The sequence below is a fragment of the Suncus etruscus genome, chromosome 7 (genome assembly GCF_024139225.1).
Source record: "Suncus etruscus isolate mSunEtr1 chromosome 7, mSunEtr1.pri.cur, whole genome shotgun sequence".
Classification (NCBI taxonomy): Eukaryota; Metazoa; Chordata; class Mammalia; order Eulipotyphla; family Soricidae; genus Suncus; species Suncus etruscus.
Window position 1 is genome coordinate 4,298,814 of NC_064854.1, and position 24,156 is coordinate 4,322,969.

Consider the following 24,156-nt stretch of genomic DNA (forward strand, 5'->3'; position numbering starts at 1 on the left):
TTCTTTCTTTTCTTTCTCTCTCTCTCTCTCTCTCTCTCTCTCTGTGGGGCCATACCCAGCAGCGCTCAGGGGTTACTCCTGGCTCTGTGCTCAGAAGTCGCTCCTGGCAGGCTCAGGGAACTTCTGGCTGCCAGAATTTGAACTGGGGTCTGTCCTGTGTTGGCTGAGTGCAAAGCAAAACACCATACCACTGTGCTATTGCTCTCTGCCCCCCCCCCCAGCAATTTCTGAGTGCAGAGCCAGAAGTAGCCCCTAATGCCGCCATTTTGTCCCAAAATCCAAATAAATAAATAATAAATAAAATATTATCTTTGATTTGTACCAGAGGAAAAGATAGATTGTAAAGACTTTAAACAGACATTTCCTTGTAGGATAATAACTGAGAGGGAGTTGAACAGAGTCGAAATAGCTGCTATTTTGGATTAGTTGCCAGAGAATTATCTTTGAGGAATTTTTGTTGTATATAAAACCCATTGAAGGGTCCATGCAAGTGTCCTGAGTTGGGCTGAATTTGGATCATGTGTCATGTCAGAGTGTAGGCAATCCTGAGAGCTTTGGGGAGAGTGGCAGGAGGTGAGGTATGAGAGCTCAGCATTGTGGTAATGGGTGCCATTTTTTGCTGAAATTCATAGGATTTTATCAAAGGTTCAAATCAAAGGCAATATACAATCTAAATCTTCCCTCCCCATTCCTCTAGGACTGTCAGGACTAAATGGAAATGGGATCTTGCTACTGCCTATTGCCTGGAACCCAACAGCAGTTTCCTATCACTATTTTTAAATAATAGTTTAGACCCCTGTAGGAGGTTCCTCCCTGTTAAACCTGCCAACACTGCCATTCTATATGCCCAGTTCCCAAAATGACCTCTCTGAATTTGCACTACACTTTTTATATAATTTTTATTGAGACCAATGAATTACAAGTCTTTCACAGTTGTATTTCAGGCACATAGAGACAGTGAATCAGGGCCATTCCCATCACCAGTGTTGATCTCCCTCCAACCTAGTTCCCAGCATGCCTCAAATACCTCCACCCTTAGCCCCCTGGACTGCCAGTGTACCAGGTCCCTTTTATATAGCTTGTTGTAGTTTTGGTCTCTTGATTCTATTGTTGTTGGCTCTGGGTTGGATATTTAGGTCTGACCATTTTTTCCATGTCCTCCCATTCACAATACATTCCAGGCAAAGGGTCTGGGCTGAGGTGTATGTGGGTACATTTACTGTACCTCCTCTTTCTAGACAATCAGTGTAAAGAACACAGTCTGTGGTAAGCATTGTGAGGCCAGGTCTGACCATTTTTTATTTCCATTCAATGCTCCTAAGACTGCTTGGCCCCTGGGTCCCATCCACTTTTTTTCCCTTCAGTTTGTAGAAAGACATAGACATATGAGGCAGAACAAGATTATTTGTGTCCTATGGTTCTGTTAAAAAAAAAAAGGCAGGCAGGAGCCCCAGTCTAGAAGCTATAAATATATAAACAAAATTGGGGCTGGAGCAGTAGCACAAGCGGTAAGGGCTCTGCCTTGTGCGTGCTAGCTTATAACGGACCTCGGTTTGATCCCCAAGGTCCCATATGGTCCCCCAAGCCAAGAGCAATTTCTGAGCCATAGCCAGGAGTAATCCCCGAGCATCACCTGTGTGGCTGAAAAACAAACAAATAAAAATATATAAATAAAATTAAATGAAAAAAAAAAGAAAAAGAACGAAGAAAAATATAAAAATATAAATAGAATAAATTAAAATATGGAGGGGCGAATGTGGCAATTTTTTGCTTGTCTGTTTTGTTTTGTTTTGCATAGGCATAGTAAATATTGGGGAAATTAGAAAGGAAATGTCCTTAGCCTAAGAGATACAGGGTGTCTCTACCCTTGAAGCATACTGTCATAAGACCAACTACAGTCTCCAGGCATGTTGTCTTTCTTTATGGTCCCAGGAAAAGTTCTGCTCAATTGCAGTTGTCAAAGTCAGTCTTTTGTAATCTTGGATTTTTGGACTACTTTCTCCCCACTTCTGACTCAAGCATACGCTCTCTTGCTGGGTATGCCTCTGTCCAAATCTTCAACTTATTACACTTCTAACACATCCCAAGCTCAGCATCCTCAGATCAACTTACAGGCCCAAACCAGCCTATAAGCTGATCTGAGTTCCAGGATGTGCTTTGGATGTGCTCTCACCACAGAACAAGGCCTTGTCTACTACATTTTTGTCTGTGTTTCACGTTGGCACCTGGAAGGCATCCACCATTCTCACTTGGCATCCAGCTCTCATTCCAGAGTCTGACCCACAGAAGAGGATACTTGCTTCTTGAATGAATTCATTAAAATAGTCATTTTCCTCTTCTAATTTTCTTTTCATTTCTTAATTTCTGGTGGTGGCCAGATGGATAGGGTTCCATTTTTAATAAAAACAATAGCTATTGCATTGGTCTATAAAGTTACATAAAAATTGTTTCATAGTTTGTGTTAAATGCTTAAAGGACTTATATGCTCTAGAAATTTAAACTTAATAGTCTCAATTTATTTAGGATAGTAAGATAGAACTTTGTTCATAAAGTTTTTAAGATTGGAGATTAAAATAGTTTCCATTTATAATAAAATAGCTATCTTCTCAATGGACTTATATTCATGAATGTATGTTTGCAGTCATATGTATGTGAGGATCCATGGAAGCACTTATTTTTAATTACTTTTTTTAAAAACAATATATTTCATGTTTCTCATAATGTATTTGTTTCAAGACCATTCCCACCACCAATATTAAATTCCCTCCATCATTTTTCCACTCATTCTCATTGGTCGGCAAGAAATAGTATATTTTATATTGTTTGTTTATATGTAGGTAAGTTGTAATGAAATATTTTAAAAAAAAGTACAGCAATCAATTAGTGAAAATTAATTTGTCTCATAATGAGGTCATTAAGTTATTGTCAGAATATTTATTAAACAATCTGTTGCCAGTAGATTTTTTTTCTATTATATATTTTGTTTCTAAACATTAGGGAGATATGAAGCTACATTGACATCTAAATTGGTATGTTCTTATTGGGAAGACAGTATTGAAAAAAATCTGGAATTTGTAATATAATTGAAAGTTAGGGAAAGTGATGCCTCTCATCTTCTTTTACCTAAGGGTTGCTTTAGCTATTTGTGAGTGTGTTTTGTTCCAAATGAATTTCAGGAGTGTTTGATTCACTTCTTTGAAGAATATCATGGATATTCTTAGACAGATTGCATTAAATATGTACAATGCTTTGGGGAGTATTGTCATATTAATTATGTTGATCCTCTCAATCCATGAATAGGGTATATGTCTCCATTTCCTTGTGTCCTCTTTTATTTCTTGAAGTAGTGCTTTGTACTTTTCTTTGTATAGGTCCTTCATTTCTTTAGTTAATTTGACTCCAAGGTTTTGAAAAGCAATAGTCATTAAAATAGCATGGTATTGCAATAAAGACAGGCCCTCAGATCAGTGGAATAGATTTGAGTATTCAGAGAGTGAACCCCTCAGACATACAACCAATTAATCTTTGGTAAAGGGCAAGAAACACAAAATGGAGCAAGGAAAACCTCTTTAACAAGTGTTGTTGGGACATCTAGTCAACCACTTGCACACAAAAAGCAAGCTCAGTGTCTATCTTACACCATGCACAAAGGTCAAATCAAAATATGTTAAATACCTTGATATCAGACCTGAACTTATAATAAGGTATATTGAAGAAAACATAGACAAAACACTCCATGACAGTAAGATTAAAGGCATCTTCAAGGAAGAAACATCACTATCCAAGCAAGTGGAAACAAAGATAAAAAAAAAAAAAGAACTACATTAAAATGAGAAGCTTCTGCACTTCAAATGGAACAGTGAGTAGAATACAAAGGACACCCATGAATATTCACTCAATACCAATCTGATAAGGGGCCTATATCTAAGATATTCAAGGAACTGACATAACTTAATAGGGAAAAGAAGCATCTAACCCCATCAAAAATTGTGGAGAAAAAAATAAACATACATTTTCTCAGAGAAGAAATGCAGATGGCCAAAGGGCACATGAACAAATATTTCACATCACTAATCAACAGAGAGATTCAAATCAAAACAACAATGAGATATTATCTCATGTCAAAAAGACTGACACACACCACAAAAAAACAAGAACAACCAGTGCTGGCATGGATGCGAGGAGAATGGCACTCTCATTCACTGCTGGTGCCATCTAATTTAACCCTTCTGGAAAACAATACAGATATTCCTCAAAGAATTAAAATTGAGCTCCTACATAAACCAGCAATGCCACAGCTCAGGATATAACCTAAGAACATAGAAACACAATACAAAAATGCCCTCTGCACCCCTTTGTTTATCACAGAACTATTTATAATAAGCAGAATCTGGAAACAACACAGGTGCCAAAGAATAGATGAGTAGTTAAAGAAATTATGGTACATCTACAAAATTGAATGCTATGCAGCTGTTAGGAAAATTGAAGTCATGAAATTTGCCCATACATGGATGTACATGGAGACTAGTATGTTGAGTAAAATGAGCCAGTGGGTGAAGGATATACATAGAATAGTCTCATTCATCTGCTGGATATAAAAAAGAAATAAAAGAGAATATGGAAATATCCAGAGACAATAGGGATGAGCTCTGAGAGGAATAGCCCTTCATATGAATCTTGCCACAATGAGTAGTATGTGTAGTTAGTGCACTAACTGCAATGACAATTACCATGATAATTGTGTGTGTGTGTGTGTGTGTGTGTGTGTGTGCATGTGAGAGTGGGGGGAGAATGCCTGTCTCAGAGACAGACAGGGTTGTGATGGAGGGGGCGGGAAATGGAGGATATTGGTGGATATTGCACTGGTGAAGAATAGTGTACATTCCATACTGAAACCCAATTAACATTTTTGTAACCATGGTGCTTAAATAAATTATTTTAAATTAAAAAAATCAGGAATTTATACATAGCCACACAGACTTGGAATCTCAAGCTCAGCAACTGATATTTCAGCTTTTGTGGGCTGTGGTTTTGGATGCCTGGACTTTGTTTGAAAAGGCAAGAAATAAATCCTGGTGATGTGAATCCATATACCAGCATAGCTGAGTCTTGATTGGTTTGGCATCTCTGCAGAGATCAGTGGTTAAGTGGTAAAGCCAAACCATTGGCTAAGTGGTAATTGTAGGGAATGGGTGCAACAGACATGGCTTTGGCAGGGTGGAGACTTGGCCTACCCTTTCCTTCCAACTTTGCCATTTTATCTGCACAGCTGATGTATCCATAATATGTGCACAGATTCTTATGTGTGTGTATGTAAACATTCTTATGGGATTATTATGCTACTGACCCTACCCTGATCTGTGACTGTGCCCTACCCTAGGGTGTGACCTGGCATTCTGATCCCAACCTAGGGTGGTACCTGATTCTGCTCCCACCATTGGGTGGTACCTGACCCCACCATTGGGTGGTACCTGATTCTGGAGGATAAAAGCAAGGGTCTGTGGAAGGTGAGGGGCTTTTTTCCTGGGGCCTATTCTTAGGCCTTTTTGCTTCGGCCTCTTCACAGAATAAAGAGCTGTTTTCTTCGGAAGCCTGACTGCCTGTTGGCTTTCTTCCCACCGCATTCACCTCAGAACCGCCGGCTGAACAGGGTAACAGACGCGTGGTCCGAGCTGGAGGAGAAAGGCCTCATCCTCCAGATAAACAGATAAACAGAGAATCATGTCGGTGTTGTCCTTGCCTTTCTGCTCATTCTAAAACTAGACACTGTCTTCAAAACATTGTATATCCTAAGAAACCCAAAGAGTATGTTTTTGTGACACACGAAGGCTTGCTTGTGGTAATGAGAGTTTTCTTTCAAAATTTCCTCATGGAAGTGTGGCACAAGTGGGGCTGCTGTAGGAAACTATTACGGCCAAATGTGTTGTATCTCTTCTTCAGCTCATAGCTTCTTCAATAATAAACAGATTACAAATGGTAGTCTGTTTTAATTCACAAGATATACGCAGGTCTCATAGGAGAAGGCAGTTCATGAAAATTACTAAAGTTCAGAAATATGTCCAGTTTTGTTCATGACTGCCACTTACAGTACACTTGAAATTCTAGAATCTCAGCTTAGGCATCTCTCTTCCCAGTGAAACTTTTAGAAGCCTTTTTTAATTGTATGTCCAAGAAAGCAATGAAAATTGTACTAAGAAATAATTTCGAGAAATAGCCATATCCTAAGGTGCATGCCACAGCCTCATTACATCTGAGCTGGGCTCTATTACTCTAGTTGGTCAGAAGAAGACAGAGCAGGTGCTAAATTTCAACAGACTAGTCTCAGTGACTATGTCTGAGATAGGTAACCTCCAGGATGCCATGGAAGTAGGCAAGGCTAGTCTGATGAAATATGAGGTATAGAGCTATGTCTACCCAGTTACTTGTCTGGTTTGCAGAATATCATAAGTTAAGGTGCCCTGATCACTGGACTTCTTTTGATGTCCACCTTTAGCCTGGGCATCCTCCTTTGTCCTGTCCAGTAGAAAGTGGAAGGCTTTCTTGGACAGTCAGCATTATTGCCTGAAAATGCTCATTTCTCGTTTGGTTTCTTCAGTGGGCAAACCCATAACTGAGGAAACATGTGACTATATTCATCTCCAGCCTCCTTCCATAAGATCAATACAACATGAAAAGGAAGGACAACTGGAGTGCTCACACATAAGCAAAGTATGTGATGTGTGATTAAATCTAATCACTAATAAGAGGAGAGACAGGAAAGGCCAAACTTGTGTCTCCTAGAGAAGGTCCTGTAAATCTGCACATACTAGCTGCATGTTCACTCTTCTAGCAGTGTCCCATGTTGACTGAGTTTCATTCCTCACAACAGCTGTGAGGAGCATCTAAGAGTCTTGCCCTTTTAATTACATTATGTATTTAAACATTTATACTTAGGCAAAGAAATCGAGCATCTTCCAAGTAGCAGAGCCAGAAATAGAATAGAATAGAAATAGAATTCAGTTTCAAGTGGAAATTGAGTGTCTTAGTCATTTTAAGAAATAAATGTTTAGAAAAAATTTTTATTTAGAAATAAATTTTATGTTCAGAAATAAATCTTAAGAAATAAATAAATGGGGACTGGAGTGGTAGCACAGCGGTAAAGCATTTGCCTTGCATGCTGCCCACCCGGGACAGACTGGGTTCGATTCCCGGCATCCCATATGGTCCCCTGAGCCTGCCAGGAGAGATTTCTGAGCACAGAGCCAGTAGTAACCCCTGAGTGCTGCCGGGTGTGGCTCAGAAACAAAAATAAGAAAGAAGTGTGTCAAAATGATAGTACAGCAAGTAGAACATTTGCACACAGCCAACTCAGGTTTGATCCCTGGCATCCCTTATGGTCTTCTGAGCCCACTGGGAGTATTTTCTGAGTTTAGAGCCAGAAGTAAGCCCTCACTACAGCTGGTTGTGGCCCCCAAAATAAAGCAAAAAAATAAAAAATAAAAAGATAAAAGCAAAAAAGAAACGTTTAACTAGCAAGCAGTTTGAACTCTCCGCAAGTACTTATTAAGTAGAAGGAATACTAGAATTCTAAATTCTAAGGAATACTTATAAATGAAGTCAGTCATAAATGTCATCTCTTAAATATAGTTAGATACGGTAAATGTCCCCCAAGGCTATACAAACTATGAAACAAACCACAGGTACATGACACTGCTCAGTCTCAAAGAGGGGAGAATGTGTAAAACTGTGACTCACCTCACGGGATAGAGTTGTTTCATCTTACCCTGCGGAAGATCAGGTATAGGACGGTGTTTATAAAAGGAATAGGATCTCTGTTTTAGCTGACAGACTCACAGGAACCTGTCAAGTCCTTTCTAGAGAGAGAGAGAGAACTGCAATTAGAGTCTGTTACTGAGTTCTAGAATCTTGGGAATGGTCAAGAGCAGAGACATATTTTTCTCCCATGTTTACTTCCAAGAAGATAAAAAAGGTAAGTAGAAGGACAGTGATAAGAGATGCAAAGATGAATACTTGTCAGATTTTGTTTGATACTGTTTTAGTTTTGTTTAATTCCTAGATTAGATGCTGAGAACCTTGGTTTGGGCTCCATTTGTTAGAAGTTAAGTGTTTTCTCCCATAAACAATTTTGTGTATGTCTCTCACTTTAACAAACAATAACTATATAATGGGAACTCTACATTTAAAAATTCTGTTGTTGATTGTGATTCTATGATTTGTAGTACTATTAATAGTGTTTTTTCATGTACATAATTCTAATACGACAGCCATCACCAGTCTCCCATACTCCATAGTTTAATACCTACTTTTTAAATATAGAAATGTGAGGGAAATTATTATGAATTAATATGAATTGATTTTTAGCAATAACTAGAAAATTAAAGAGCACATAGAATTATTCATGCTGTGCTTTTGCATCAGGAAAAGTCTTTTGCAAAATAACAGGACAGATAGATGTGGGAATTAGACAAGATTAAAAATAGAAGTATTGTTTTCAAATATATCTTGCTCTCTAGTTTTATAGATGAGGATATAAACTAGTACCCAAAATGCAAGTCATAAGTTAAATGCAAACAAAAAACAAATGTACAGAAATAGATAAAGACAGCAGTACAGCCATCCATGATAAATATTTTATTTTGGTAATTTGTGGGGAGGGTCACATCCTGTAATGCTCAGGGCTTCTTGCTCTGTGCTCAAGGAATCATGTAGGGTGTTGGGAATTGAACTCTAGTTGGCTACATGCAAGGCAAGATAGTACCCACTGTACTATTTCTCTAGCCACTGTCTGGTAATTTTTGAACCAAGTTATTTGGGAGGGGGTAGATCTTGGGGCTTTTAAGTACTCCCAGCAGTGCTCAGGCTGCTCTCCAGGAATCAACTGTGAAAAAGGTGGGGACCATGTGGGATGCTTGGGATTGAACCCTGGTTTGCGAGGTCCAGGCAAAGGATCTTTCCACTGTACTTCCACTCTGGCCCCTGAATCAAGTTTTTTTATGTTCTTTCTTGAAACATACTTTAAAATGAAACAGTAATGGCAGTAATACTTTTTGAGCCTTACCTACTTCAATTATAGTGAATAGTGGTCTTAATTTAAATATTGTAGAATACTATAGTGCTTTTAATTGAAATAGTGTAGAATACTAGAAGAGTAAATATATATTATTATATTAGACACTAAATTGGAAATATGGGAGAAGGGAGGCAACATAAATTCTGATTTTATTTCTGTTTATAGGTATCCGTGTATAGGTAGGGCAGTGTAAATGTTCGTTAAACATTTTTTAAGATGGTGCAAAAGGATGCATCTGGTGCAAACTGTACTTTAAGCTTTGTTCTTGAGCCTAGTGAGTAATACACAATTTGACGTTGTTTTATGAAGCCCAGCATCAGTAGCAAGTGCATCGTCCAGTCATCCACAGTGTAACCAAATGTTTGTTTGTTTGTTTTATTTAGTTCATACCTGAAACTACTCAGGGACTATTCCTGGCTTGGCACTCAGATTACTCCTGGAGGGCTCAGGAGACTATATCAGGTGCCACGGTATCAAACCTGGGTCAGCTGTGTGTAAGGCAAGTGCCGTTACTCACTCCATCCCTGAGAGACCATGGTTAATAGCTTTGTAAAGTACAAAATATCAATTAAAATAACAAAATGCCAGTGTTTAGGTTTGACATTTTGAATCAGTGTTTCCAGTCAGTCCAGTAGTCTTGTTGATCAGGTCATTTCTGTGCTGGGCACTGAAATCTGGTGCTTAGGGAGAAAAGTACAGTTTTTTCCTGTCTGTAATACGTGGGCTTTCTAGAGAATTTGGTATAATTTAGTATGACTTAATTATACTTTTGATTAACTAATTAACCAATTGAGTATGATTAGCATAATTTAATTATACCATCAACTAATATCAATTTAGTATAATTCGATTATACTATCAACTAGTTATTCATTTGTATGATTTAATTATGCTATTAATTATTAATTATTTTAGTATGATTTCATATAATTCAGAACTCCAAATTCTAATTGGAATGATTACTTTTAAAAGTACATTCTTTTATGGGTTCTTATTCCTATTAGATAAGAACTTGTTTCTATACATAAGATTTCTCCATTTTAGTGTGCCTTTGCAAAAAGGAATGATGCTATGTCATTTGGTGGTAAAAATGACAATTTATATCATCTCTGTGCACTGTGAATCAACTTGTTCTGCCTCATATTATTATGTCTTCCTACAAACTGAGGGGGGAAATGCAGATTGGACCTAGGGCCAAGTGGTCTCAGGAGCATTGAGTGGAAATAAAAAAATATGGTCAAACCTAAATGACCAAACAAAAGTCAATGGCAATAGAATCAAGAGACCCAAACTACAATATGCTAGGCACAAAAGGGACCTGTTATACTAGCAGTCCAGGTGGCTAAGGGTGGAGGTATTGGGATGCTTGCTGAGAATTCTGGAAGGAGGTCAACATTGGTGATGGGAATGGCCCTAATCCACTGTTACTATGCATCTGAAATACAACTGTGAAAGACTTGTAATTCAGACTGGTCATAATAAAATTATATAAATAAGTAAATTCTTATATGTCTGAACTGTTCTACTCCTGTGGTCATTTTGCTTTCATTCTTCAATGAAGCTCATTTAAGAAATGATCTTAGCTGACACCACTGGATAAAGCATAATGATTGGGTGTATGTGTGTGCCGAATGACTGTCATCACAAGTGCCAGTCACACTTCAAATAAGTATGGTATCTCTCACCCCCTGTGTTGATATCTTCTCTTTTGGAAACATCTACATTTTTCTGAATGATTTGGTGTTTGTCTTTAGGCTAGTTGGCAAGCTACTAGCTCATTAGCAGAGAGAATGAATTATGAGACTCCACATGTGAAGAGCTTGTGGGCTGGCACAATGATCTGAAAATATTGTTATCAATGCTCTTTTTTTCTTTATAAATCTTTATTTAAGCACCATGATTACAAGCATCTTTGTAGTTGGGTTTCAGTCATAAACAGAATACCCTCCTTCACCAGTGCAACATCAATGCTCTGATGAACAGATGAATTAGAAGAGTGAGTAGAGTTGAAAAGCAAATTCTAGGGGCCAGAATGATAGCACAGTACTAGGGTGTTTGCTTTGCATGTAGTTGACTCAGAGCTGATGGTGGTTCGATTCTCGGCGTCCCATATGGTCCCCTGAGCCTGCCAGGAACAATTTCTGAGCGCAGAGCTAAGAGTAACCCCTGAGCACTGCTGGGTGTGGCTCAAAGATACCCCCCCAAAAGCAAATACCAGATCCTCCTTATGACTGACAGATATCACTTAGGATCAGAAAAAGTCATAAAGAAATGTGCAAGCACTCTGTCTTATGAAAGTAGTTTTGTTCCTTTAGGCACACTATGTTTAAAAAGACGGATAATGATTCTTTTAAAATGGAAGATCTGGTAGGTCATTTGCCTTGCACGCAGATAGCTATCACTTGATTCTAATAAAGCTTTCGCTAATTATGAAGAGGATATTTAAAAAAAAACGGAAAGTTTGAGTTAATGCAATTTCAGATATTTTTCTTTCTCCTTGAGCAAATACGTAAGACATTGTTTTTCGATGAGCTCACTCTTGTCTGAGAAGGACGTTTACAGAAGAATGACAAATATTTCCTCTTAGAAAATTTCTAGTTCGTACACTTAGGCCTGGGATCTACTATGTGCTCATTTTTGGTTTGGGTACAATGTTCGTGTGTTGATACAGAAGCAGAAATTTTGCTAGTTAAAAAGATTTGGCAGATTTAAATCAGATATAAAATATGATTTCCAGACTCAGAGTATGTGATATTTGTATATAGAGATAGAGATATATAGCCTTTATATTCTGTAAATCTGTGTATTGTGTTTGTGTGTGAAGCATACACACAAGGAAAAAAATAAAGAAAGAAAATTGAATATCTGGGTCCATTTGATGGTGCAACAGATAGGGTGCTTGCCGTGGAGGTGGCCGGCCAATGTGGGTTTGATCCATGACCTACCATATGTCCCCTGATCCCCTTCACAAGTGAATTCTGACTGCAGAGCTGGGAGGAAACCCTGAGTACTGTTGGGTGTGCCTTACCCCTCAAAATCTAAAAAGGAATCTCTGATGATTCCATGTTGAAGGAATTGAGATGACTTTATTTAAGGATCCTCCTGGCTCTATATTTATTCATCTTACACATGATTCTACATTGTACAGAAGTTTTGCATTGAGCTTTGGAGAGCTCAGTGGCTTGTGCCTTCTCCGGAGAGTATACAAGATATTTCTAGCAAAGTCTCAGACTCAAGTATTACCCGAGATTTTCCTGGTTGTTTCACTCCATTGTTTTCCCTATGAAATCTTCCATTTGTGCGAGGGGCACTGCCAAGCTCTTCCTGGTTGGGTTCCATAGCTGAGTGTTTCCACATAGTCCTGAAGGAGCATCCGTGGGTCTCATATCTGAGGATCAACCTGTATGTTTTTTGTTATCTGGATCTAACATCTGTTCATTATTTGGTTAGTATAAAAATAAAGTAATAAAGTTTAAAGAATAAAAATAAAGTAATAAACTTTATTATATTAGCATAAAAGCTGATTGGGATAGAAAAGATATTTATTTTGGAAAAGGACACATTCAGTGTGCATTTTAATTAAACTGGTTTATATTTTTTCTTATAACTCTTTGCTCATTGGAGTATTACTGTGGTCATCTTAAAAAACGTGAGACATTTTCAAGGAGGATAAAGGTTGTAAAATTGCTCTTAATTAAAATTGTATTTGAAGTATTAATGTTGGGATGACTTACTTGAATAATTTATTCTTGGAATTTTGTTTAATCAGTAGGTGACATTTTTATGTTCATTGTTATTAGTTTGCCAGAATTTTCTTTCCTTTTTTTAAAATTATAACTTATAATATTTGGGGCATAGGAGAGATAAAACAATGGACTATAATGTAAGTTGCATACAGAAGGTCTGCTATGTGTTACCAGCATCCCATGATTTCTCTGATTCCTGCTATGAAGAGCCCCTGGGCACAGAATTAGGAGTAAACTTTGAGCACTACTGGGTAAGGTCTCAAACAAAAAAAAAACTTTTGTAGGTACTTGTGCGTGTGTGTAGTTTTCTAAATATAAACTTGATTTAGATATTTTAGACACCAGGTTAAGAAAGAAATATTGATGTAAGTTCGGTGAACATGTTTGAATAATCAGAAAATAATCTTCAAAGTATTGTTTTCACTTGGTAAATGAAGAGCAAAAAATGAACATGTATTTATGTATTTCAAAATAGACACTTTGATTTCTTGTGCTGCAGTGTGGAGTTGGACATGTGGAGAGGTCTCCACCAGGGGACCTCCAAAGGGCCTGTGCCCACAGGTCTTCTGCAGGGCTAGATTTTGTTATTAGGACAATCACAGAACAGAGACTAGTTCTTACCTACTGGATCCAGACATTTTCCTCCATGACATTATGGCTCCTTTTTATTATAAATCCAGGGGATAGAGATATAGTGCTTGAAACTGACATTTTGAGAAATGCCAAATGTTCATAAACTGAAGTGAACAGTACAAGTATATTCAATTTTCAATTCAATAATTTAATTCAATAATTAAACTCTTATTTAAGGGGAATCTACTAAGTGTTCATACATGGAGTGGGAGGGCAAAATAATGCTCAGGGAAATGGCACTTGTGGCTTCCACATGTCCTTGAAGCCCTTTGACCTATCTTCCCAACTCATAATTAAACCCATATCTTTGTCTCATGGATACAATTCTGTGGAAAAATCTCAAAAAGAACCCCCAACCCCTAAGTCATATTCCAGTAATAATTTGAGTGACAACTCTACCTTCAAATAGTTTTAGGGGATCAGTTATAGACAGAAAAAATGTGGCTACCATTTACTAGGAAATTAAGATTTTCAGAGATCCATCTTGAGTAGATTGGTAAAGACATGCACCAGAATGCCCTTATTTCATAAAAGTCTTTGTACAGTCATCTTGTCTCTGGTTTGTTTCATGAATGCTTCCAGAAGCCTTTTTTCTGTGTGTAGTGCTACTTGGCCCAGCAGTTTGCTTTTTTGCAATCACATGAAAGTAAAAACAACCAAAGGTGGGGGGGGGGGGGCGTACTCAGATATATGGTTCAGTGGCAGAACATCTCCCTTGTAGGCTGATAGCCAATAAGTTTGACCTGTCATCATTCCGCATGCTCAACGAAGTCCTAAGGACACCATGTTTTGTAAGTCTTTGGACTGCAACAAGAGTGTGGAATTTCTAACTGTAGTCAAGTGTGGGAAATTTCTGGTCATTACAGCAGTAACAAATGAATAAGAAGGAGAGAAACATAAAGAATAAAAATTTGGAGATCATCTGGAGATCTTAAGAACAAGAGGATTCTAGTATATCTCCTATTCAAACAACTTGTTTCATCTCAAAATTTAGAATTTTAGAAATGAGTTCCTATTGCTTTCCACTTCATTGCTCTCCTAGGGAACATCTGTCATTCATACTTTACATGACAAAAAAAAATACCTGGAAGATTCTATTCCCAGATTCATGGTTTGATAGGTGAGGCGAAGAAAGAAATACAATCCCATCAGATTTGAGTTAGGGGAAGAAAAGGTGCAGGGAGAGAGCGGGGGCCTCAAAGGACAGGTATGGTCGATCTTACTATTATTGTAGCTACAAAGGGAGCTGAGATCAGGTTCTGGGAGCCTATTAGAAGTCTTACTCAACGTGATCCCAGATGGTTGGCTGGAGTGTGTTTCTCTACTTAACTTATTTTAAAGTCTTGGTGACTATAGATTTTGGAGGTATGCTGATAGGAACTGGTGCCCAGTGGAACAATCATGCAAACAGAAAAAACACGCTTCATAAATAATTACTACAAGAAGAAAATAATGACTGTGAATACTTCCCAGGTAGATTTTGGAGGTAAGCTGATAAGAACTGGTGCTCAGTGGAACAACCATGCAAACAGAAAAAAATTATGCTTCATAAATAATTACTACAAGAATAAAATAATGACTGTGAATATTTCCCTGGTAGATGGTCCGGGCTGATACCTTTGTGGCATTCTCCAGAGGTGTGTGGACAGATTCATTTATTATTATTTACTGGAGTAGGACCACAAATAGCCTACAAATAAAAAAAATGTTTATTAAATAAAACACATTTATTTTATTATAATATAATTATTATATTATATTACTATATAATAAATTTTAAATAGCCTATAAATAAAATTATTATGCAGACATTTGTTTGCATGTTTTACAGCAGGCCGGCACCACTTCTGATCCCCTCTGACTGAAGGGGTCCAGCATTGCAACTTAGCCATATCAAACTTCCAACCCACCTATTTTGTTTTAGATTTGTAAGCCCTAGACCATATGGCTCTTTGTGGCTGTGGCACACTTTAATATTTTGTAGTATCAGCCCATTAGTATCACAAGGAATCTGATGGGGAAGTTACATAGAAATCTACCCACCTCATTGAACCTAAAACAGAAACACAGAGTTTCCATGAACCTTAACTACAGCCCACTAAATCCTTAGACAGTGACGTTAGTAATACTATGGAGAGACAGAACAGTAATTTCAAATTGAACTGTGTTTATTTATGAAATGATGATTTCAGTTGCGTCTGTGTTCGTAACAAGCAATATGAAGTAAAATTGTGTCTGCATGGATTCAGGTTATGATGGTAGATAGGGGACTGAGGGGACTGGTGAAGGGATGGTTCTCACTGAGGGTGGGCCTGGTATTAGAACATTTAATGCCTGAAATGATCATATGGTTAACAGCTTGGTAAATAATGATGCTATAATAAAAATAAGAAAAAACAGTTACTACTAAAAATAAAAAGCTTGCAACCTTTAATCAACATTAAGGCAGAAACAACCCAAGTGTCTGATGGGATGGATAAATGAAATGTCTGTATTCAGTAGATTTCTGTATTTTTCGTACCATGAGATGCACCTTTTCCCCCCAAAAAGATGTGTCTTAAGGAGCAAATGCTGTCTGGAGCTGAAGCCTGAGTGCAGGGGAGATCATCTAAAACTGGGTGTCTTATGGTCAAGTGCATCTTAGAGAGTGAAAAATATGTTAATTTGAACAGAGAGAGCAGTAGCATGGATGAACCTCAAGGGCATTATGCTGAGTGTTATACAACAGCCAGAAGTTGGGGCTGGAGGGTGGCTCAAGCAGTCAGGCTTCTGCTTTGCCTGCTCTAGCCTAGGGCAGACCACAGTTTGATCCCCCGGTGTCCCCTATGGTCTCCCAAATCAGGAGTGATTTCTTATAGCAGGAGTAACTCCTGAGCATCACCAGGTGTGGCCCAAAAATCAAAACAAACAAAAAACGAAAAACCCAGCCAGAAGTCAGACATCTTACTTGATTTTTTTTTTATCATATTAAGTATTTAAAAGAATCAAATGCAGAGATCCTCCAGAGAGAATGGAGGATAGTAGTAAAGTTTAGGGAGGAGAAAAGGGGAGTTATGTATTGGATACAATTAGAGCTTGTAAGGATGACAAAGTTATGGGGGCTGGGACAATACTACAACTTGAAGGGTGCTTGTATGTTGATGACATGGGTTCATTCGCTGGCACTACACATATGGTCTCCCAAACACCACTAGGAGTGATACCAGAATTCCAAGCCAGCAATAAGCCCTAAATACTATTAGGCATGGCCCCAAAATAAAAGAGAAAATGTCTGGGGTCTAGAGAAATAGCACAGGGGTTGAGGGACTTGCCTTGCACATGATAGTCTGTAGTTAAGTCCCTGGAAACTGCATAAGGTCCCTTAAAAGCCCTACCAGGAGTAATCCCTGAGCACATAGCCAGAAGTAAGCCCTGAGCAAAACTGAGAATGATCCGAAAAAGGAAAAAGGAAAAAGAAAGGGAGGGAGGGAGGGAGGGAGGGAGGGAGGAAGGAAGGAAGGAAGGAAGGAAGGAAGGAAGGAAGGAAGGAAGGAAGGAAGGAAGGAAGGAAGGAAGGAAGGAAGGAAGGAAGGAAGAGAGGGAGGGAAGGAGGGAAAAAGTCCTGGGACTTGATTTTACAGCAATGTGACTAGACTTGCTTGACATTGCTTACCAGGATGATATGATTAGACACTTAAAACTTTTCACATGGCAACTGGTAAAAATTTTGTATAATTTGTCAAAGTTAAAAACAAAAGGATAAGTACATTTATCCTTGCTTAAGATTTCTCAGTAAATATTTAGACTTACCCTTTGTGGTTGCTGATCAAATCCCCATGTAAAAGAAAGCCAAAACGACTGTTTCCAGATTCTGCCGCTGGGAGTTACAGAACTCAGGAACAATTCTAGAACCCACCTTCTGGAAGTTCACAAGACTTTCTCACTAGCGTTTCAGATGGAAGTCTTCCTGTCATCTCCGTGTCATCTCTGTGTCATCCTCTTGCTGTAAAAGTCGATACAACTCTGAGAGCAGAAGTGCCCCATTCCTGATGGAATTCACCACACATGGAGTGCTGCTCAGTGATTTCTGGCCCACTGTTGCTGGTGAAGTGCAAAGGGGAAGCACAGAATGGGGAAGGAGAGGAGGAATAAATAATGTACTTGCTCAAGTTGCTTATGTTGAAGCAATGTAAATGTCGGTGGGAGTCCTGCCATCTTCTATGGTTAGGTGATGTGACATGTTCGTTGCTTTCCGCTCAGGTTGCAGGACTTAAAAGCCTTGTTGATACCATGATCACCTTCTCCTCTGGCTAATTTGGAAATGCACCTGGAATTTTCGTGTAGCAATTCAGAAGTTTTTCATTTATTCTGTTACTTAAGAACAGTGATTAAAATGCAAATGAACCATATTCCTAAACCACCTCTCTTTCCCAATCAACTTTGAAATCAGTCTCTAAGTGAGTCTCGAAATCTGTCCAGTCATGAGTTATCCTAGAGCCACCAAAATGGTCATAAAAATTGAGATATTCTTGTCAGTCAATGTCTAATGAATTTTATTAGGGCAATTCAAAGTATATGATAATGACTCACGCCACACCCCAAAGTCAGGCTCGGTTGTGTGCAATCTTTGCTCCCCCATTCCTCACTTGGAGTTGACAGCTGGCTGCTGGAGCTGGGCTGCATGCCAGGGGTGAGGTTTACTCCTGGAGGTTTGGGGAGTGATATGTGAATGAATGGGGTAGAATCAGAGAGTCCTGGCAGGAAGCTTGGAGGATAAACAAGTGCTGGCAGGAAAGGAACTGTGTGCTACCTGTGTCTGTTGACACTGAGCAATATTTGCAGAGAGTTTCTGGGACTCCAGCTCCTCCCTGAAGGGCAGGGCTTTGTGGATGCCAGGCACAAGAGGAGGGAAGCTCCTCTGGTGTAGTTTGCCTGGTGCCAGAAATAGTGACCATATGTTGACCTGACTCACGCATGCAGTAAAATGCATGTAACTAGATTCCTTTTATGTCAGGTTGAAAATTTAGATGATAAACTTGCTATTGCATAACAAATTTGACTCTTTTTTTTTTTCAGTTTTCAGTTTATAGAGTTATAGGATGTGGGAACTATTATCTAAACCAGGGGTCTTCAAACTACGGCCTGCGGGCCACATATTGTATTTATTCCCATTTTGTTTCTTCACTTCTAAATAAGATATATGCAGGGTGCATAGAAATTTGTTCATAATTTTTGTTTTTACTATAATCTGGCCCTCCAACAGTCTGAAGGACAGTGAACTGGCCCCCTGTTTAAAAAGTTTGAGGAGCCCTGAAACACTAGTAGGTACTTTCAGTCATTTCTACTTAAAGATACATGGGATATACCCCAAAATCCAATTTATAGATGTCTTATTCTTCATGGGCAGGAGTCTTGATTATATTAAAAATTATTTGGTTGATGTATCACTTATACTGCAATAATTTCCTTGCAAAGTTGTAAGATATTCTTTACCCAGTCTGTTCTCAAACTTTGTTTTCATAATTTATTAAGGTTTATAATAAACATACTACTACTTGAGTATGTGTATAATGTTCTGTGATTTACACATGATTTTTTCGTATTTGGAAGCTTCTAATCAAGCACTTTTTTTTTAATTTTTGGCAATACCCAGAAGTGCCCAGTGGCCCATATTGGATCCAGAGATTGAACTGGGTTGGATACATGTAAGGCAAAGCACTCTTTCTGCTTTTTAAAATTACATAATACTTGAATGTTTTCCAAATCATCTCTGATAAACTAGTAACAAATTATTGGCCATTCCCCAAGTTCTCACTGCAGTGTGACACCTTTTTTTAAGCTATGATCTGTAGGGGAAAGTATCTCTCACTATTTATCATAGTCGGTGGTGACCAGTCCAAAGGGGACAGTAGAGGCATAGTAAATTCTCAGATCATGGAGCACATGAAGAGTTTTTAGGATATCTGTGATGTGTGGCTCTTTTTTAGTGTTTCCTCTTGCATAGGCAAACTGTTGAGCATAGTTGGTATGTCTATGACTAGGTGTCAGGGCATTCAGTGAGGGAAGTTATTTGCATAAACCCTTTTGGGTTTTCCCTGGCTTGTTCTTTTTCACTTTTACTTTAGAAGAGTTCACAGAATGTATAAAAGATAGTGGAAGGGAAATCCCTTCCCCTCTTTTTCAATGAATTCAGACATGCAATTTATGACATCACAGCATGGAGACAACACTGAACCATGTGGATTGCGGCTGCCAGCTACGTCACAAGTACCCAATGAGGCTTCTGTCACTTCTGTCACTTTGCCAGGAACTTCTGCAGCCACTGATCTATTCTCCACCTTGACAATTTCTGTCATTTTCAGAATATTTTGATGTGACTTATTGCAGCATATGACCTTTTTAAGTCACCTTTTCACTCAGTAAAATGCCTTTGAGATCCACCAAGTTGTTCCCCTTTTCACCTTTTAGATTATGGACAAGTTTAACCATTTACCAGAATACTTGAACAAGGTTTCTGTTTTTTTCCTTCAGACACTTGCAGGATTAACTAGTGACTTATCATAGTTGTTTAATAGGAAGCTTCCAGTGTACTTTGGGGCACAGGATCTCCTTCTGGTAGACTCAGCCTGGTTGCATAGACCCAGTGACAGTGATCAAACACAGGACCTCACACATGAGTCCTTAAAAGCATGGCCTTAGAGGCAGACACACAGGACCTCATAGGCACAACATTACGTGTGTGGCCTCACACCTAGGTCCTCGTATGGAGAGCCTCATTTATGGGGTGTCCCAGGACTTCACACCCAATCAGACTCTAACACTCGGGGTCTTACCTGCAGTATCTCATATGTGCTAGGCATGCTTTCCTGATATTTGAAATATTTCTTCAGTCTCATGTTGGCTTATTTTTAATTATCAGAAAAATAATGAAGTTATATAACATTTATAAAATATAGAAACTCAGTTTCCATGAACTCATTCTTCTTGAAGAAACCATTTTCACTCCTGTTTGTTTTTCATATGTGCATAGATCAAACAAAACACCTTTTTATATCTTAATCTTATGTTCTCTCTCCTATGTTCTTGAGTTTCCTGAACTTTTTTGCCTAATGTTCTCTAGGTTGTCTCTGTGCTGAGCAGAGAGGCATGGATGAGTAACTCTCCAGGAAGGTATTGCTGTTTTCTACTCCTGTAGAGTATGTGCTTTTCAGAGTCTTCAGCATAAAGCCACGAAGGCAGGGTTGGACATTTGTAAAGGAGACGATATGGCTTTAAGACCCAAGAAGGGTGCAGGGATACAGGGTGGAGAAGTAGCAATATGATTTGTCAGCAGTAGGGAGTTAAAGGTCAGGTTATTAGATTATTACCTGTTGCATTCTGGGAAGAACTACTCCGAGCAGGTGGTATGGATGGAAAGTTTGGACAAGTGTATATGAACTGGTCACCAGTGTCTATAAAACACATTGAGGTTCTGCAAGGATTTCTAATTGTCTTCAAATTCCATATGAATATTTTTATTTATTAGTGAATTGTAGTAACCTTAAGATCATCCCATTAAACCGCAGCAAGGAGTTGACCCTAAGAATCACCCTCTAGTCAAAAACATGCATCATTTTAATTGCAGGGAATTGAGTTCACAGTTCATTTTCATTCTTGTCCTTTCTGGCAGGTTCTTTTCACAGTTCAATATGGAGGTGCATTTGGCTTCCTTCAGTCAGGAATCAGTGCATGCAAATTATGGGCCTTTCAGGGTGAACTTTGTGGGAAACTGGAAATAAGGACAATGAAGCCTCAGTGTATTTGGTTATCTTACTAACACTGTGTGGAATGAGGAAATTTTGGAACATGACCTTGTGTGGCTGTTCAAGTTACTTAACCTCTGTCTTTCCTTGTCTCAGTGTGTCAGGAATTCAAAATTCACTTCATAAGACTTTTCTAATTCTATCTAGTTACTCTAATGCATTATTATGCCTTTTGTAGGAACTTGACTTATTTCTCCACTTCCTAGGGAATGCGCCTAAAAGTGTAAATAGTAATATTGGACTGGGAAGCTATATATTTCTTATTAGAATTTGTACAGTCTAAAACACTTTAGCTTTCAATAGCACCTAATTACAATGAGTTCTAAATGCCACCAAGAAACCACTTTCTTTCCAGTGGGGATGCTGGGTTCTGGGGGTTGGTGTTGCTCATTATGTCTGTCTTAGATAAGAAGTTGTCTTCAATGATATTGTTGTTTTGGACAAATATTGTTTTGCTGCAATGAATTGCCCAGTATCATTTGGATGTAGACTTTTAGTCTTTTTAAATAGAATTGCATGTTGAAAGCTTTGTAAAAGCCTGTAAACTCTATACTTAAGATTAGACTTAGTCCTCCACTGGAGGAACTGTGGCACAAAATGTGGTACCCAGAAGAAGGTGGATGCGCATTCCCTGCTCATTTCTTTTTCTGCCACATACCATTAGATGTATGTCATGTGCTTTTAAGGAGATCTATAAGGTTGGGTAAATCAGCCGTGCAGCACTCAAGGTCAGTGTTTGGAGGGTTGCAAGCAATGGACAATCTCCTGGTGCCAGTTGTGATGCTCTGGGATATGGCTTGCTGGTACCTGTTGGACATCCATCTTTCTGTGAGACAGCAGTTTTGGTATTCATCTGTCTTAAATTAAAAAAAAAAACAGTGGTGTATAATTCAAAGTCATGCACCCAGTACTTTATAGTATAAAATATATATTGAACCACGTTCATATTGGAGATTGCAGGTGTTTTTTGCTACTTTGAGTAGAGCTCGTGATCTTGGTGCTTGTGTGAATTGTTGAATGAAAGCAATTTTCAGTGTGTGGTGGCTGACTCTAAGACAACTATCAAGAATATTTCCCCTCAGAGGTGATTCCTCTGAAGAGGGACAGGGTCATTCTCACCTCTTCCTCTCCCCACACCTCCAATGTAGACAACAAGGTCCCAGAACTTAGGGACCTACTCCGCAGTTGTGGTCTGTGTCCCACCCCATAGCATCATTCCCCATGCACCATGGCTCTATCTTCATCCTATCCTTCCTCATTCAGCTCCAGCCTGTCCCTTGAGCCCCAAGTTGCATGGCGTGATAGTGAACTGACATCACCACTTTAAAACCTACAGCTCTGACAGGGAGCGGGAGGAGGAAGAGAAAAGCAAGAGAATGAAACTGGGTCACACGCAGAACCAGAGGGGTCATGAGGTTTCCAGGGTCTTTGGAAAACCATAAATTGCCTTTCATATATTGAAAAAGGCAACCCCTAATGGCACCCAGATGGACGTTGAATGTGCCTAAACTGCTCATAATTCAGAATGTGTCTCCATCTTAGAGAAATGAGGAAATTCAGTGGTTTGCCAGACTCAACATTTACCTGAAGCATTTGCGGGTAAATGGCTAGCAGTCTGGCTAGCAGTCCTTTGACCAGATTTGTAGTTTCTGTAAAGGTTCACCCAAAATCCTAGAGTTGTATTGCAGTCAGCTTTTTTTTTTTTTCCCTAACTGCCAAGAAAGACCTTGAGGAGGATGAGAGAATGCTAGTGCTAAAGTTGTTGGCAACTTATTCTGGATAAGTTGAGTTGGTATCTTGACACAGCCAGACCATTGACTTTTCTTCACATTTTCCATGCCATTGTGGTGTCAACAAGACCTCAGATACTCTTGAATTTGCTCAAATGGACCCCAGCTCAGCCTTTGACAGTCTTTACAAAGCAGCTGCTATACCGTATGACTTGCAACCAGTTTTTGCAATTCAAGGGCTCTCTGCATGTTTTGATTGTTTGGTTCAGAAATGGAGAAACTAATTTCTGATGGGCTTCCTCTGACAATTGAATTGTTTCCGAAAGCACAGATGGTTATGTTCCTAATTATTCCATTACTAGGAGCTTGTGGCTCATAACATCATCTTTCTACTTTGTAGTCTTCCTTCTTCCCTGCCACTAAATTCCATTTATGTCTACCATTTCCTCAAGCACACCTGGTGCCACATAGCAGTGTTCAGATTAATCTCTCCTTGTTCCAGGCCTAGATTTCTCCAACAAGAGCAAACCAACAGTGCCAAATCAGAATAGCATTCCGCCATCGTCTCTCAGTTGTGGATGATACATGCAAAGTGGAGGAAATGGAAGTGGATGACTTCTGAGATGGAATCAATGATTCTGTCATAAAGATAATTCCTCAGAATGTGTGGGCTCTGTTTGTGGCTCTGATTTATTAAGGCAAGAGGGTCATACTTCATTTGTCCACCTTTGCAGTCTGTTTCCATCATGTCATTTCAGGTGTTACCTTCAAATACAAACCAAATGAGATAATCATGGAAATGGAAAAGTTGAAAATCAGAGAAGGCCGTTTATATAGAAATTCATGTCAGGTTGATTTAAAGCAAGCCATAAAATATTGCTCTGTGTGGTGAATTCTTTTGAAGTCATTGTGATTTACAAGGTGCTTCATAGTTGGATTTCAGACATGCAATGAATTAGAGCCAATGTTGATCTCCATTCACCATGTTCCCAGAGTGTTTCTCATACCATTACCCCTGGCCCCCAGCCTGCCAGTGTCATAGACTCATTTACAGTTTAGATTATTAGAGTTTGGGTCTTTTGATTCCATTGTTGTTGACTTTGGCTTAGATATTTAGTTCTGTCCCCCACTTTCTTTTTATCTCCATCAATGGACTGGAGACCACTTGGCCCCTAGCCCCCGTCCTTTCGTATTTG

At 38.8% G+C, this 24,156-nt stretch overlaps 1 protein-coding gene, 1 non-coding gene and 1 pseudogene across 2 annotated transcripts in view; 2 read left to right on the forward strand and 1 right to left on the reverse strand.

Moving 5' to 3' along the window:
* The window catches only part of COBL (cordon-bleu WH2 repeat protein), a 233,037-nt gene that overhangs the window by 40,724 nt on the left and 168,157 nt on the right, over positions 1-24,156 (forward strand). The gene's annotated exons all lie outside the window — the stretch shown is intronic.
* LOC126014794 (small nucleolar RNA SNORA51) lies at positions 1,152-1,283 on the reverse strand. The gene has a single exon (XR_007497786.1). It is a non-coding gene; the product is annotated as a small nucleolar RNA SNORA51 (small nucleolar RNA).
* LOC126014450 (cyclin-I-like) lies at positions 22,707-23,751 on the forward strand (annotated as a pseudogene).